General features: G+C 45.2%; 3 non-coding genes across 3 annotated transcripts; all 3 read right to left on the bottom strand.

The window, feature by feature from the left end:
• On the bottom strand, nucleotides 1–73 carry trnav-cac (transfer RNA valine (anticodon CAC)). The gene has a single exon. It is a non-coding gene; the product is annotated as a tRNA-Val (tRNA).
• An 8,717-nt stretch (nucleotides 74–8,790) lies between these two features.
• On the bottom strand, nucleotides 8,791–8,863 carry trnav-cac (transfer RNA valine (anticodon CAC)). Its single transcript has one exon. It is a non-coding gene; the product is annotated as a tRNA-Val (tRNA).
• Nucleotides 8,864–12,139: 3,276 nt separating this feature from the next.
• Nucleotides 12,140–12,212, bottom strand: trnav-cac (transfer RNA valine (anticodon CAC)). Its single transcript has one exon. It is a non-coding gene; the product is annotated as a tRNA-Val (tRNA).
• Nucleotides 12,213–14,418: the final 2,206 nt, after the last annotated feature.

Below are 14,418 nucleotides of genomic sequence, written 5' to 3' on the forward strand. Positions count from 1 at the left end.
AGTTTCTGCCCAGTTTCGAACTGGGGCCCTTTCGCGTGTGAGGCGAACGTGATGACCACTACACTACAGAAACAAGCCACAGCCACCCGTGCTGGGGCTCAGTGGCGTCCAGCACTGAAAGTTGAATCCGTTCCACGTTTCACCTTTCTGTTTCCAATAGCTCGTTGTTGTCCAACGTAATTGACTCTTGAAAACGAAAAGAAAAGACACGGTAAATTGATGACAAAATATAGACAAAGATGTCGTCGATGTTTGTACCGTAGGGCGAGGTGGAATAGGCGGGGACAACTTTCCCTGCAGCGAAACAAATGCGACATGACCTGATGGGAGGGTGGTAAACTGGGTATTTACGTGTTTTACCCAAGTTGGTGTGAGATGAAAAGTCGACAGCATAGCTTTAAGGTGAGCGGGCTGAAAGTGACAAGGCACATTTCCCACAAAGAAGGTAGTGCGTGTTTGGTATGATCTACCAGAGGAAGTCGAGGAGGCTATTACACTCAGAAACTTGCAAAGGTAATCGGGTGAATTTCTGGATAGGATGCATTTAGAGGGATTGGGGCCAAATGCTGGGGAACGGGACTTGTTTAGTTTTGGCTATGTGGTGAGCATGGACGAGGTCCACCGAAGTATCTTTTTCCACGGTGTACCTGAATAACGTCGTGTTGCATCCACTGGCTTTAAAGGATTACTTTTTAGCGGAGTTTGCCGTCGCTGTCTGTGGCACAATCATTTAGTCTGTTCGACTGCTCACGGGAAAGGTAGTCTTGTGAAACACTGCAGAAACGAACGACTTCCTGACTTTAGCTCCAGTGACCATACTCTGTGAAATTTTCCCAGATCCTCAGCTGAGGATTTTTGCTGCTGGAAGTTACCGCAGAAACCCCGTTAAATCGAAATGTATTGTGCGAATCGCAAAACAGAAAGCATTTAACACGGAACACAAACAAAACTGGCATACCTCATGCATTTTCAGACACAGAGATGCATGAATGCTAAATGTGATACAATCCGAGGGCATGAGTCATAAAGTAATCTCACAACTAACAACAGGGCATTTCCAAACGACTCTTTCAAACATACTGCAGCCTTAGTGCACCACCACTTTCCAGACAATGCTGAAAAGAGAGAAAGAAAGAACATAATCTGAATTGGCCGGTAAAAGTGAATTTCACCAATCACAGTCTCGATTAGATTACCTTTCCCTTCCGATGTTTCTAGGACGGAAATGAAGGAAATGGGAGAAATTCAATAAGGTATGACATCGAAATTCATTGGAACGATTTTCCCATCAGCTAGAAACCCAAATAACAACGAGTAGAGTCACCGGAGGACTTGGTTTCACCACAGCGATGAAATAACAGTCTCCATTCGGTTCCAGGAAAAACTCAACTCGCCTGGGACGGCAGAACTGTTTGCGATTTACCGCACGGGAGGCGAACACGATCATGACAGCAGAGACATTTTGAAATATTTGGTAGTATTCCACACCACAGTTAATTCCCGGGGAAGCAAAACCATTTTACTTTTGTTTTTGACATTAATATACAGTGGGCACCGAAACAGCATTTTAACAAGCTGCCGTGTTGGAGTTGATCAGCAGAAATGGCAGTGGTGGGATTCGAACCCGCACCCCTTTCGAGACTGGAATCTGGATCCAGCGCATTAGACCGCGCGGCCACACAACCAGCCGGCCGCGACGCCTCATTTTCTTGTATTTCCAATTGTGCTCCTGCATAACAACAGAGGTAAATTCACATGAAAAGCGTTCCATGATTCCTCTCCGACTCGCACAGCTGCTGCGATGTTCCCGGCTACAATGTCAATTTCGCAGCAGATATTGATAGCCCATCAATCCAGACAAAAATCAATGGTAAGCTCAGTCTATCTTCTCAGACTCTTTTCAGCTACAAATGTATCTGTGAGTGCGTGCGAATGTAGGTTCGCTTATGATTTGGTCAAATAACCATGAGCTGCTTGACATTACTGGAATTTCCATTCTTGCTTTGCTAAATGATTTCACCCATTGCTCGAAACAGGACGACTTTCACGTTTACACGGAACACGAAACACACCGGACTACAGGGAAAATGCACAAACCTGTGCAGGCCGTGTTCCACATCATACCGTGCAGCATACTTTCACTCACTGTGTCCGTTTTTTTCAGAATAAGAGTCCCAAAGAATGTTCTCCACACTAAAACCGGAGGTAGCATTACAAACCGAGAACGACAGATTACATTGTGAGGATGTTCTGATCTCGGAGCCAGTTCGAGATGCCACTTTCCTTGTCTTTTACCTTAACCATGCAATTTGTTGCTGAGATGTTCACTCCTGGACATGAGCCACATGGATACCAACTGAATTGGAAACCTGTGTGGGAATCGACGAGAAGTGACTCAATAACTTTTGCTAAATTCCATGGTGCTTTTTAGAAATGCAGTTTCTGTTCACCTCAATCTAAAAGCCAGTTTCTGAACATTGTAACAGAAGTCAAAAGGTAATTACCTCACCCCACCCCCACTCCAGAAGAGGTGCTAACTGCCCTTGAGTGCTTTTTGTTCTCGATGTGAAGAACTTTCACGCCTGAGTCACCTTCACGTCTCTGGTTGCTGAGTGAATCACAAAGAAGGAATTTCACCAGAGCTGCAACTGCCTCACTTCACCACTCGCCCTCCCCGTTTACATTTTCCTGCTCGTCAGTGATTTAAAGAAAAACAAATGGATGCGATGTCATTCTGTAGCCTCTCTGTCGATTCCTCCGTTTCAGTTCCAACATGACTTAGATCTCGAGGCGGACCTTAATACGAGCGACGCTATGAATGCGTAAGTTCAAAGGTTCCTCTCAGAGTGTAATTTCTTTCATTGCTGTTGCTGACTGAATGAGTAACTAACGTGCGAATTGCTCCAAAACATGATTCAGGACATCTGGTGCCATTTCTCGCACGTTGAATAACGATTGACAGCTTCCAAATGAGGTTTTTGTGAGACGGCCTGGGGTACATTTGACAAACAGACAAGTTCAGGAATTCGTGGTGCGCTGTGATACCAGGGCATCTGCTTCTTTCCTGACTTTGAACCGAGCCGCCTGCGCAAGGAAGGCAAGTGCGGTACTGCTTTTTGGGCAAGATCAGAAGGCGGTAACTACACTCTCCAACAGAATGGCATATGATCAGAACCAGGTTGGAGAAAAACTTAACAACGCTTTGCACTGTAATTAAATGGATTTGCATTACATTTCACTACGAGAGCAGATTTGTTCAAGCAAATTCGAAGGCAGGTTTGCAGATGGGAAAGCATGCAAGACAGCTCAGCTTTTGTCCATGTAAAAGGCTGCAGTTGAAGAACAAAGCAGTTTCTGCCCAGTTTCGAACTGGGGCCCTTTCGCGTGTGAGGCGAACGTGATGACCACTATACTACAGAAACAAGCCACAGCCGCCCGTCCTGCGGCTCAGTGGCGTCCAGCACTGAAAGTGGAATCCGTTCCACGTTTCACCTTTCTGTTTCCAATTGCTCGTTGTTGTCCAACGTAATTGACTCTTGAAAACGAAAAGAAAAGACACGGTAAATTGATGACAAAATATAGACAAAGATGTCGTCGATGTTTGTACCGTAGGGCGAGGTGGAATAGGCTGGGACAACTTTCCCTGCAGCGAAACAAATGCGACATGACCTTATGGAAGGGTGGTAAACTGGGTATTTACGTGTTTTACCCAAGTTGGTGTGAGATGAAAAGTCGACAGCATAGCTTTAAGGTGAGCGGGTTGAAAGTGACAAAGCACATTTCCCACAAAGAAGGTAGTGCGTGTTTGGAATGATCTACCAGAGGAAGTGGAGGAGGCTATTACACTCAGAAAATTGCAAAGGTAATCGGGTGAATTTCTGGATAGGATGCGTTTAGAGGGATTGGGGCCAAATGCTGGGGAACGGGACTTGTTTAATTTTGGCTATGTGGTGAGCATGGACGAGGTCCACCGAAGTATCTTTTTCCACGGTGTACCCGAATAACGTCGTGTTGCATCCACTGGCTTTAAAGGATTACTTTTTAGCGGAGTTTGCCATGGCAGTCTGTGGCACAATCATTTAGTCTGTTCGACTGCTCACGGGAAAGGTAGTATTGCTCGAAACAGGACGACTTTCACGTTTACACGGAACACGAAACACACCGGACTACAGGGAAAATGCACAAACCTGTGCAGGCCGTGTTCCACATCATACCGTGCAGCATACTTTCACTCACTGTGTCCGTTTTTTTCAGAATAAGAGTCCCAAAGAATGTTCTCCACACTAAAACCGGAGGTAGCATTACAAACCGAGAACGACAGATTACATTGTGAGGATGTTCTGATCTCGGAGCCAGTTCGAGATGCCACTTTCCTTGTCTTTTACCTTAACCATGCAATTTGTTGCTGAGATGTTCACTCCTGGACATGAGCCACATGGATACCAACTGAATTGGAAACCTGTGTGGGAATCGACGAGAAGTGACTCAATAACTTTTGCTAAATTCCATGGTGCTTTTTAGAAATGCAGTTTCTGTTCACCTCAATCTAAAAGCCAGTTTCTGAACATTGTAACAGAAGTCAAAAGGTAATTACCTCACCCCACCCCCACTCCAGAAGAGGTGCTAACTGCCCTTGAGTGCTTTTTGTTCTCGATGTGAAGAACTTTCACGCCTGAGTCACCTTCACGTCTCTGGTTGCTGAGTGAATCACAAAGAAGGAATTTCACCAGAGCTGCAACTGCCTCACTTCACCACTCGCCCTCCCCGTTTACATTTTCCTGCTCGTCAGTGATTTAAAGAAAAACAAATGGATGCGATGTCATTCTGTAGCCTCTCTGTCGATTCCTCCGTTTCAGTTCCAACATGACTTAGATCTCGAGGCGGACCTTAATACGAGCGACGCTATGAATGCGTAAGTTCAAAGGTTCCTCTCAGAGTGTAATTTCTTTCATTGCTGTTGCTGACTGAATGAGTAACTAACGTGCGAATTGCTCCAAAACATGATTCAGGACATCTGGTGCCATTTCTCGCACGTTGAATAACGATTGACAGCTTCCAAATGAGGTTTTTGTGAGACGGCCTGGGGTACATTTGACAAACAGACAAGTTCAGGAATTCGTGGTGCGCTGTGATACCAGGGCATCTGCTTCTTTCCTGACTTTGAACCGAGCCGCCTGCGCAAGGAAGGCAAGTGCGGTACTGCTTTTTGGGCAAGATCAGAAGGCGGTAACTACACTCTCCAACAGAATGGCATATGATCAGAACCAGGTTGGAGAAAAACTTAACAACGCTTTGCACTGTAATTAAATGGATTTGCATTACATTTCACTACGAGAGCAGATTTGTTCAAGCAAATTCGAAGGCAGGTTTGCAGATGGGAAAGCATGCAAGACAGCTCAGCTTTTGTCCATGTAAAAGGCTGCAGTTGAAGAACAAAGCAGTTTCTGCCCAGTTTCGAACTGGGGCCCTTTCGCGTGTGAGGCGAACGTGATGACCACTATACTACAGAAACAAGCCACAGCCGCCCGTCCTGCGGCTCAGTGGCGTCCAGCACTGAAAGTGGAATCCGTTCCACGTTTCACCTTTCTGTTTCCAATTGCTCGTTGTTGTCCAACGTAATTGACTCTTGAAAACGAAAAGAAAAGACACGGTAAATTGATGACAAAATATAGACAAAGATGTCGTCGATGTTTGTACCGTAGGGCGAGGTGGAATAGGCTGGGACAACTTTCCCTGCAGCGAAACAAATGCGACATGACCTTATGGAAGGGTGGTAAACTGGGTATTTACGTGTTTTACCCAAGTTGGTGTGAGATGAAAAGTCGACAGCATAGCTTTAAGGTGAGCGGGTTGAAAGTGACAAAGCACATTTCCCACAAAGAAGGTAGTGCGTGTTTGGAATGATCTACCAGAGGAAGTGGAGGAGGCTATTACACTCAGAAAATTGCAAAGGTAATCGGGTGAATTTCTGGATAGGATGCGTTTAGAGGGATTGGGGCCAAATGCTGGGGAACGGGACTTGTTTAATTTTGGCTATGTGGTGAGCATGGACGAGGTCCACCGAAGTATCTTTTTCCACGGTGTACCCGAATAACGTCGTGTTGCATCCACTGGCTTTAAAGGATTACTTTTTAGCGGAGTTTGCCATGGCAGTCTGTGGCACAATCATTTAGTCTGTTCGACTGCTCACGGGAAAGGTAGTATTGTGAAACACTGCAGAAACGAACGACTTCCTGACTTTAGCTCCGACTGACCATACTCTGTGAAATTTTCCCAGATCCTCAGCTGAGGATTTTTGCTGCTGGAAGTTACCTCAGAAACCCCGTTAAATCGAAATGTATTGTGCGAATCGCAAAACAGAAAGCATTTAACACGGAACACAAACAAAACTGGCATACCTCATGCATTTTCAGACACAGAGATGCATGAATGTTAAATGTGATACAATCCGAGGGCATGAGTCATAAAGTAATCTCACAACTAACAACAGGGCATTTCCAAACGACTCTTTCAAACATACTGCAGCCTTAGTGCACCACCACTTTCCAGAAAATGCTGAAGAGAGAGAAAGAAAGAACATAATCTGAATTGGCCGGTAAAAGTGAATTTCACCAATCACAGTCTCGATTAGATTACCTTTCCCTTCCGATGTTTCCAGGACGTAAATGAAGGAAATGGGAGAAATTCAATAAGGTATGACATCGAAATTCATTGGAACGATTTTCCCATCAGCTGGAAACCCAAATAACAACGAGTAGAGTCACCGGTAGACTTGGTTTCACAACAGCGATGAAATAACAGTCTGCATTCGGTTCCAGGAAAAACTCAACTCGCCTGGGACGGCAGAACTGTTTGCGATTTACCGCACGTGAGGCGAACACGATCATGACAGCAGAGACATTTCTGAAATATTTGGTAGTATTCCAGACCACAGTTAATCCCGGGAAAGCAAACCCATGTTACTTTTGTTTTTGACATTAATATGCAGTGGGCACCGAAATAGCATTTTAACAAGCTGCAGCGTTGGAGTTGATCAGCAGAAATGGCAGTGGTGGCATTCGAACCCACACCTCTTTCGAGACTGAAATCTGGATCCAGCGCCTTAGACCGCTCGGCCACACAACCAGCCCGCCGCAACGCCTCATTTTCTTGTATTTCCAATTGTGCTCCTGCATAACAACAGAGGTAAATTCACATGAAAAGCGTTCCATGATTCCTCTCCGACTCGCACGGCTGCTGCGATGTTCCCGGCTACAATGTCAATTTCGCAGCAAATATTGATAGCCCATCAATCCAGACAAAAATCAATTGTAAGCTAAGTCTATCTTCTCAGACTCTTTTCAGCTACAAATGTATCTGTGAGTGCGTGAGAATATGGGTTCGCTTATGATTTGGTCAAATAACCATGAGCTGCTTGACATTACTGGAATTTCCATTCTTGCTTTGCTAAATGATTTCACCCATTGCTCGAAACAGGACGACTTTCACGTTTACACGGAACACGAAACACACCGGACTACAGGGAAAATGCACAAACCTGTGCAGGCCGTGTTCCACATCATACCGTGCAGCATACTTTCACTCACTGTGTCTGTTTTTTTTCAGAATAAGAGTCCCAAAGAATGTTCTCCACCCTAAAACCGGAGGCAGCATTACAAACCGAGAACGACAGATCACATTGTGAGGATGCTCTGACCTCGGAGCCAGTTCAAGATGTCACTTTCCTTGCCTTTTACCTTAACCGTGCAATTTGCTGCTGAGATGTTCACTCCTGGACATGAGCCACATGGATACCAACTGAATTGGAAACCTGTGTGGAAATCGACGAGAAGTGACTCAATAACTTTTGCTAAATTCCATGGTGCTTTTTAGAAATGCAGTTTCTGTTCACCTCTATCTAAAAGCCAGTTTCTGAACATAGTAACAGAAGTCAAAAGGTAATTACCTCACCCCACCCCCACTCCAGAAGAGGTGCTAACTGCCCTTGAGTGCTTTTTGTTCTCGATGTGAAGAGCTTTCACGCCTGAGTCACCTTCACGTCTCTGGTTGCTGAGTGAATCACAAAGAAGGAATTTCACCAGAGCTGCAACTGCCTCACTTCACCACTCGCCCTCGCCGTTTACATTTTCCTGCTCGTCAGTGATTTAAAGAAAACCAAATGGATGCGATGTCATTCTGTAGCCTCTCTGTCGATTCCTCCGTTTCAGTTCCAACATGACTTAGATCTCGGGGCGGACCTGAATACGAGCGACGCTATGAATGCGCAAGTTCAAAGGTTCCTCTCAGAGTGTAATTTCTTTCATTGCTGTTGTTGACTGAATGAGTAACTAACGTGCGAATTGCTCCAAAACATGATTCAGGACATCTGGTGCCATTTCTCGCACGTTGAATAACGATTGACAGCTTCCAAATGAGGTTTTTCTGAGACGACCTGAGGTACATTTGACAAACAGACAAGTTCAGGAATTCGTGGTGCGCTGTGACACCAGAGCATCTGCTTCTTTCCTGTCTTTGAACCGAGCCGCCTGCGCAAGGAAGGCAAGTGCGGTACTGCTTTTCGGCCAAGATCAGAAGGCGGTAACTACACTCTCCAACAGAATGGCATATGATCAGAACCAGGTTGGAGAAAAACTTAACAACGCTTTGCACTGTAATTAAATGGATTTGCATTACATTTCACTACGAGAGCAGATTTGTTCAAGCAAATTCGAAGGCAGGTTTGCAGATGGGAAAGCATGCAAGACAGCTCAGCTTTTGTCCATGTAAAAGGCTCTAGTTGAAGAACAAAGCAGTTTCTGCCCAGTTTCGAACTGGGGCCCTTTCGCGTGTGAGGCGAACGTGATGACCACTACACTACAGAAACAAGCCACAGCCACCCGTGCTGGGGCTCAGTGGCGTCCAGCACTGAAAGTTGAATCCGTTCCACGTTTCACCTTTCTGTTTCCAATAGCTCGTTGTTGTCCAACGTAATTGACTCTTGAAAACGAAAAGAAAAGACACGGTAAATTGATGACAAAATATAGACAAAGATGTCGTCGATGTTTGTACCGTAGGGCGAGGTGGAATAGGCGGGGACAACTTTCCCTGCAGCGAAACAAATGCGACATGACCTGATGGGAGGGTGGTAAACTGGGTATTTACGTGTTTTACCCAAGTTGGTGTGAGATGAAAAGTCGACAGCATAGCTTTAAGGTGAGCGGGCTGAAAGTGACAAGGCACATTTCCCACAAAGAAGGTAGTGCGTGTTTGGTATGATCTACCAGAGGAAGTCGAGGAGGCTATTACACTCAGAAACTTGCAAAGGTAATCGGGTGAATTTCTGGATAGGATGCATTTAGAGGGATTGGGGCCAAATGCTGGGGAACGGGACTTGTTTAGTTTTGGCTATGTGGTGAGCATGGACGAGGTCCACCGAAGTATCTTTTTCCACGGTGTACCTGAATAACGTCGTGTTGCATCCACTGGCTTTAAAGGATTACTTTTTAGCGGAGTTTGCCGTCGCTGTCTGTGGCACAATCATTTAGTCTGTTCGACTGCTCACGGGAAAGGTAGTCTTGTGAAACACTGCAGAAACGAACGACTTCCTGACTTTAGCTCCAGTGACCATACTCTGTGAAATTTTCCCAGATCCTCAGCTGAGGATTTTTGCTGCTGGAAGTTACCGCAGAAACCCCGTTAAATCGAAATGTATTGTGCGAATCGCAAAACAGAAAGCATTTAACACGGAACACAAACAAAACTGGCATACCTCATGCATTTTCAGACACAGAGATGCATGAATGCTAAATGTGATACAATCCGAGGGCATGAGTCATAAAGTAATCTCACAACTAACAACAGGGCATTTCCAAACGACTCTTTCAAACATACTGCAGCCTTAGTGCACCACCACTTTCCAGACAATGCTGAAAAGAGAGAAAGAAAGAACATAATCTGAATTGGCCGGTAAAAGTGAATTTCACCAATCACAGTCTCGATTAGATTACCTTTCCCTTCCGATGTTTCTAGGACGGAAATGAAGGAAATGGGAGAAATTCAATAAGGTATGACATCGAAATTCATTGGAACGATTTTCCCATCAGCTAGAAACCCAAATAACAACGAGTAGAGTCACCGGAGGACTTGGTTTCACCACAGCGATGAAATAACAGTCTCCATTCGGTTCCAGGAAAAACTCAACTCGCCTGGGACGGCAGAACTGTTTGCGATTTACCGCACGGGAGGCGAACACGATCATGACAGCAGAGACATTTTGAAATATTTGGTAGTATTCCACACCACAGTTAATTCCCGGGGAAGCAAAACCATTTTACTTTTGTTTTTGACATTAATATACAGTGGGCACCGAAACAGCATTTTAACAAGCTGCCGTGTTGGAGTTGATCAGCAGAAATGGCAGTGGTGGGATTCGAACCCGCACCCCTTTCGAGACTGGAATCTGGATCCAGCGCATTAGACCGCGCGGGCACACAACCAGCCGGCCGCGACGCCTCATTTTCTTGTATTTCCAATTGTGCTCCTGCATAACAACAGAGGTAAATTCACATGAAAAGCGTTCCATGATTCCTCTCGGACTCGCACAGCTGCTGCGATGTTCCCGGCTACAATGTCAATTTCGCAGCAGATATTGATAGCCCATCAATCCAGACAAAAATCAATGGTAAGCTCAGTCTATCTTCTCAGACTCTTTTCAGCTACAAATGTATCTGTGAGTGCGTGCGAATGTAGGTTCGCTTATGATTTGGTCAAATAACCATGAGCTGCTTGACATTACTGGAATTTCCATTCTTGCTTTGCTAAATGATTTCACCCATTGCTCGAAACAGGACGACTTTCACGTTTACACGGAACACGAAACACACCGGACTACAGGGAAAATGCACAAACCTGTGCAGGCCGTGTTCCACATCATACCGTGCAGCATACTTTCACTCACTGTGTCCGTTTTTTTCAGAATAAGAGTCCCAAAGAATGTTCTCCACACTAAAACCGGAGGTAGCATTACAAACCGAGAACGACAGATTACATTGTGAGGATGTTCTGATCTCGGAGCCAGTTCGAGATGCCACTTTCCTTGTCTTTTACCTTAACCATGCAATTTGTTGCTGAGATGTTCACTCCTGGACATGAGCCACATGGATACCAACTGAATTGGAAACCTGTGTGGGAATCGACGAGAAGTGACTCAATAACTTTTGCTAAATTCCATGGTGCTTTTTAGAAATGCAGTTTCTGTTCACCTCAATCTAAAAGCCAGTTTCTGAACATTGTAACAGAAGTCAAAAGGTAATTACCTCACCCCACCCCCACTCCAGAAGAGGTGCTAACTGCCCTTGAGTGCTTTTTGTTCTCGATGTGAAGAACTTTCACGCCTGAGTCACCTTCACGTCTCTGGTTGCTGAGTGAATCACAAAGAAGGAATTTCACCAGAGCTGCAACTGCCTCACTTCACCACTCGCCCTCGCCGTTTACATTTTCCTGCTCGTCAGTGATTTAAAGAAAACCAAATGGATGCGATGTCATTCTGTAGCCTCTCTGTCGATTCCTCCGTTTCAGTTCCAACATGACTTAGATCTCGGGGCGGACCTGAATACGAGCGACGCTATGAATGCGCAAGTTCAAAGGTTCCTCTCAGAGTGTAATTTCTTTCATTGCTGTTGTTGACTGAATGAGTAACTAACGTGCGAATTGCTCCAAAACATGATTCAGGACATCTGGTGCCATTTCTCGCACGTTGAATAACGATTGACAGCTTCCAAATGAGGTTTTTCTGAGACGACCTGAGGTACATTTGACAAACAGACAAGTTCAGGAATTCGTGGTGCGCTGTGACACCAGAGCATCTGCTTCTTTCCTGTCTTTGAACCGAGCCGCCTGCGCAAGGAAGGCAAGTGCGGTACTGCTTTTCGGCCAAGATCAGAAGGCGGTAACTACACTCTCCAACAGAATGGCATATGATCAGAACCAGGTTGGAGAAAAACTTAACAACGCTTTGCACTGTAATTAAATGGATTTGCATTACATTTCACTACGAGAGCAGATTTGTTCAAGCAAATTCGAAGGCAGGTTTGCAGATGGGAAAGCATGCAAGACAGCTCAGCTTTTGTCCATGTAAAAGGCTCTAGTTGAAGAACAAAGCAGTTTCTGCCCAGTTTCGAACTGGGGCCCTTTCGCGTGTGAGGCGAACGTGATGACCACTACACTACAGAAACAAGCCACAGCCACCCGTGCTGGGGCTCAGTGGCGTCCAGCACTGAAAGTTGAATCCGTTCCACGTTTCACCTTTCTGTTTCCAATAGCTCGTTGTTGTCCAACGTAATTGACTCTTGAAAACGAAAAGAAAAGACACGGTAAATTGATGACAAAATATAGACAAAGATGTCGTCGATGTTTGTACCGTAGGGCGAGGTGGAATAGGCGGGGACAACTTTCCCTGCAGCGAAACAAATGCGACATGACCTTATGGGAGGGTGGTAAACTGGGTATTTACGTGTTTTACCCAAGTTGGTGTGAGATGAAAAGTCGACAGCATAGCTTTAAGGTGAGCGGGCTGAAAGTGACAAGGCACATTTCCCACAAAGAAGGTAGTGCGTGTTTGGTATGATCTACCAGAGGAAGTCGAGGAGGCTATTACACTCAGAAACTTGCAAAGGTAATCGGGTGAATTTCTGGATAGGATGCATTTAGAGGGATTGGGGCCAAATGCTGGGGAACGGGACTTGTTTAATTTTGGCTATGTGGTGAGCATGGACGAGGTCCACCGAAGTATCTTTTTCCACGGTGTACCTGAATAACGTCGTGTTGCATCCACTGGCTTTAAAGGATTACTTTTTAGCGGAGTTTGCCGTCGCTGTCTGTGGCACAATCATTTAGTCTGTTCGACTGCTCACGGGAAAGGTAGTCTTGTGAAACACTGCAGAAACGAACGACTTCCTGACTTTAGCTCCAGTGACCATACTCTGTGAAATTTTCCCAGATCCTCAGCTGAGGATTTTTGCTGCTGGAAGTTACCGCAGAAACCCCGTTAAATCGAAATGTATTGTGCGAATCGCAAAACAGAAAGCATTTAACACGGAACACAAACAAAACTGGCATACCTCATGCATTTTCAGACACAGAGATGCATGAATGCTAAATGTGATACAATCCGAGGGCATGAGTCATAAAGTAATCTCACAACTAACAACAGGGCATTTCCAAACGACTCTTTCAAACATACTGCAGCCTTAGTGCACCACCACTTTCCAGACAATGCTGAAAAGAGAGAAAGAAAGAACATAATCTGAATTGGCCGGTAAAAGTGAATTTCACCAATCACAGTCTCGATTAGATTACCTTTCCCTTCCGATGTTTCTAGGACGGAAATGAAGGAAATGGGAGAAATTCAATAAGGTATGACATCGAAATTCATTGGAACGATTTTCCCATCAGCTAGAAACCCAAATAACAACGAGTAGAGTCACCGGAGGACTTGGTTTCACAACAGCGATGAAATAACAGTCTCCATTCGGTTCCAGGAAAAACTCAACTCGCCTGGGACGGCAGAACTGTTTGCGATTTACCGCACGGGAGGCGAACACGATCATGACAGCAGAGACATTTTGAAATATTTGGTAGTATTCCACACCACAGTTAATTCCCAGGGAAGCAAAACCATTTTACTTTTGTTTTTGACATTAATATACAGTGGGCACCGAAACAGCATTTTAACAAGCTGCCGTGTTGGAGTTGATCAGCAGAAATGGCAGTGGTGGGATTCGAACCCGCACCCCTTTCGAGACTGGAATCTGGATCCAGCGCATTAGACCGCGCGGCCACACAACCAGCCGGCCGCGACGCCTCATTTTCTTGTATTTCCAATTGTGCTCCTGCATAACAACAGAGGTAAATTCACATGAAAAGCGTTCCATGATTCCTCTCGGACTCGCACAGCTGCTGCGATGTTCCCGGCTACAATGTCAATTTCGCAGCAGATATTGATAGCCCATCAATCCAGACAAAAATCAATGGTAAGCTCAGTCTATCTTCTCAGACTCTTTTCAGCTACAAATGTATCTGTGAGTGCGTGCGAATGTAGGTTCGCTTATGATTTGGTCAAATAACCATGAGCTGCTTGACATTACTGGAATTTCCATTCTTGCTTTGCTAAATGATTTCACCCATTGCTCGAAACAGGACGACTTTCACGTTTACACGGAACACGAAACACACCGGACTACAGGGAAAATGCACAAACCTGTGCAGGCCGTGTTCCACATCATACCGTGCAGCATACTTTCACTCACTGTGTCCGTTTTTTTCAGAATAAGAGTCCCAAAGAATGTTCTCCACACTAAAACCGGAGGTAGCATTACAAACCGAGAACGACAGATTACATTGTGAGGATGTTCTGATCTCGGAGCCAGTTCGAGATGCCAC

The sequence above is a fragment of the Chiloscyllium plagiosum genome, unplaced genomic scaffold (genome assembly GCF_037043375.1).
Source record: "Chiloscyllium plagiosum isolate Xiang-an unplaced genomic scaffold, Cpla_swu_hap1 HiC_scaffold_48, whole genome shotgun sequence".
Classification (NCBI taxonomy): domain Eukaryota; kingdom Metazoa; phylum Chordata; class Chondrichthyes; order Orectolobiformes; family Hemiscylliidae; genus Chiloscyllium; species Chiloscyllium plagiosum.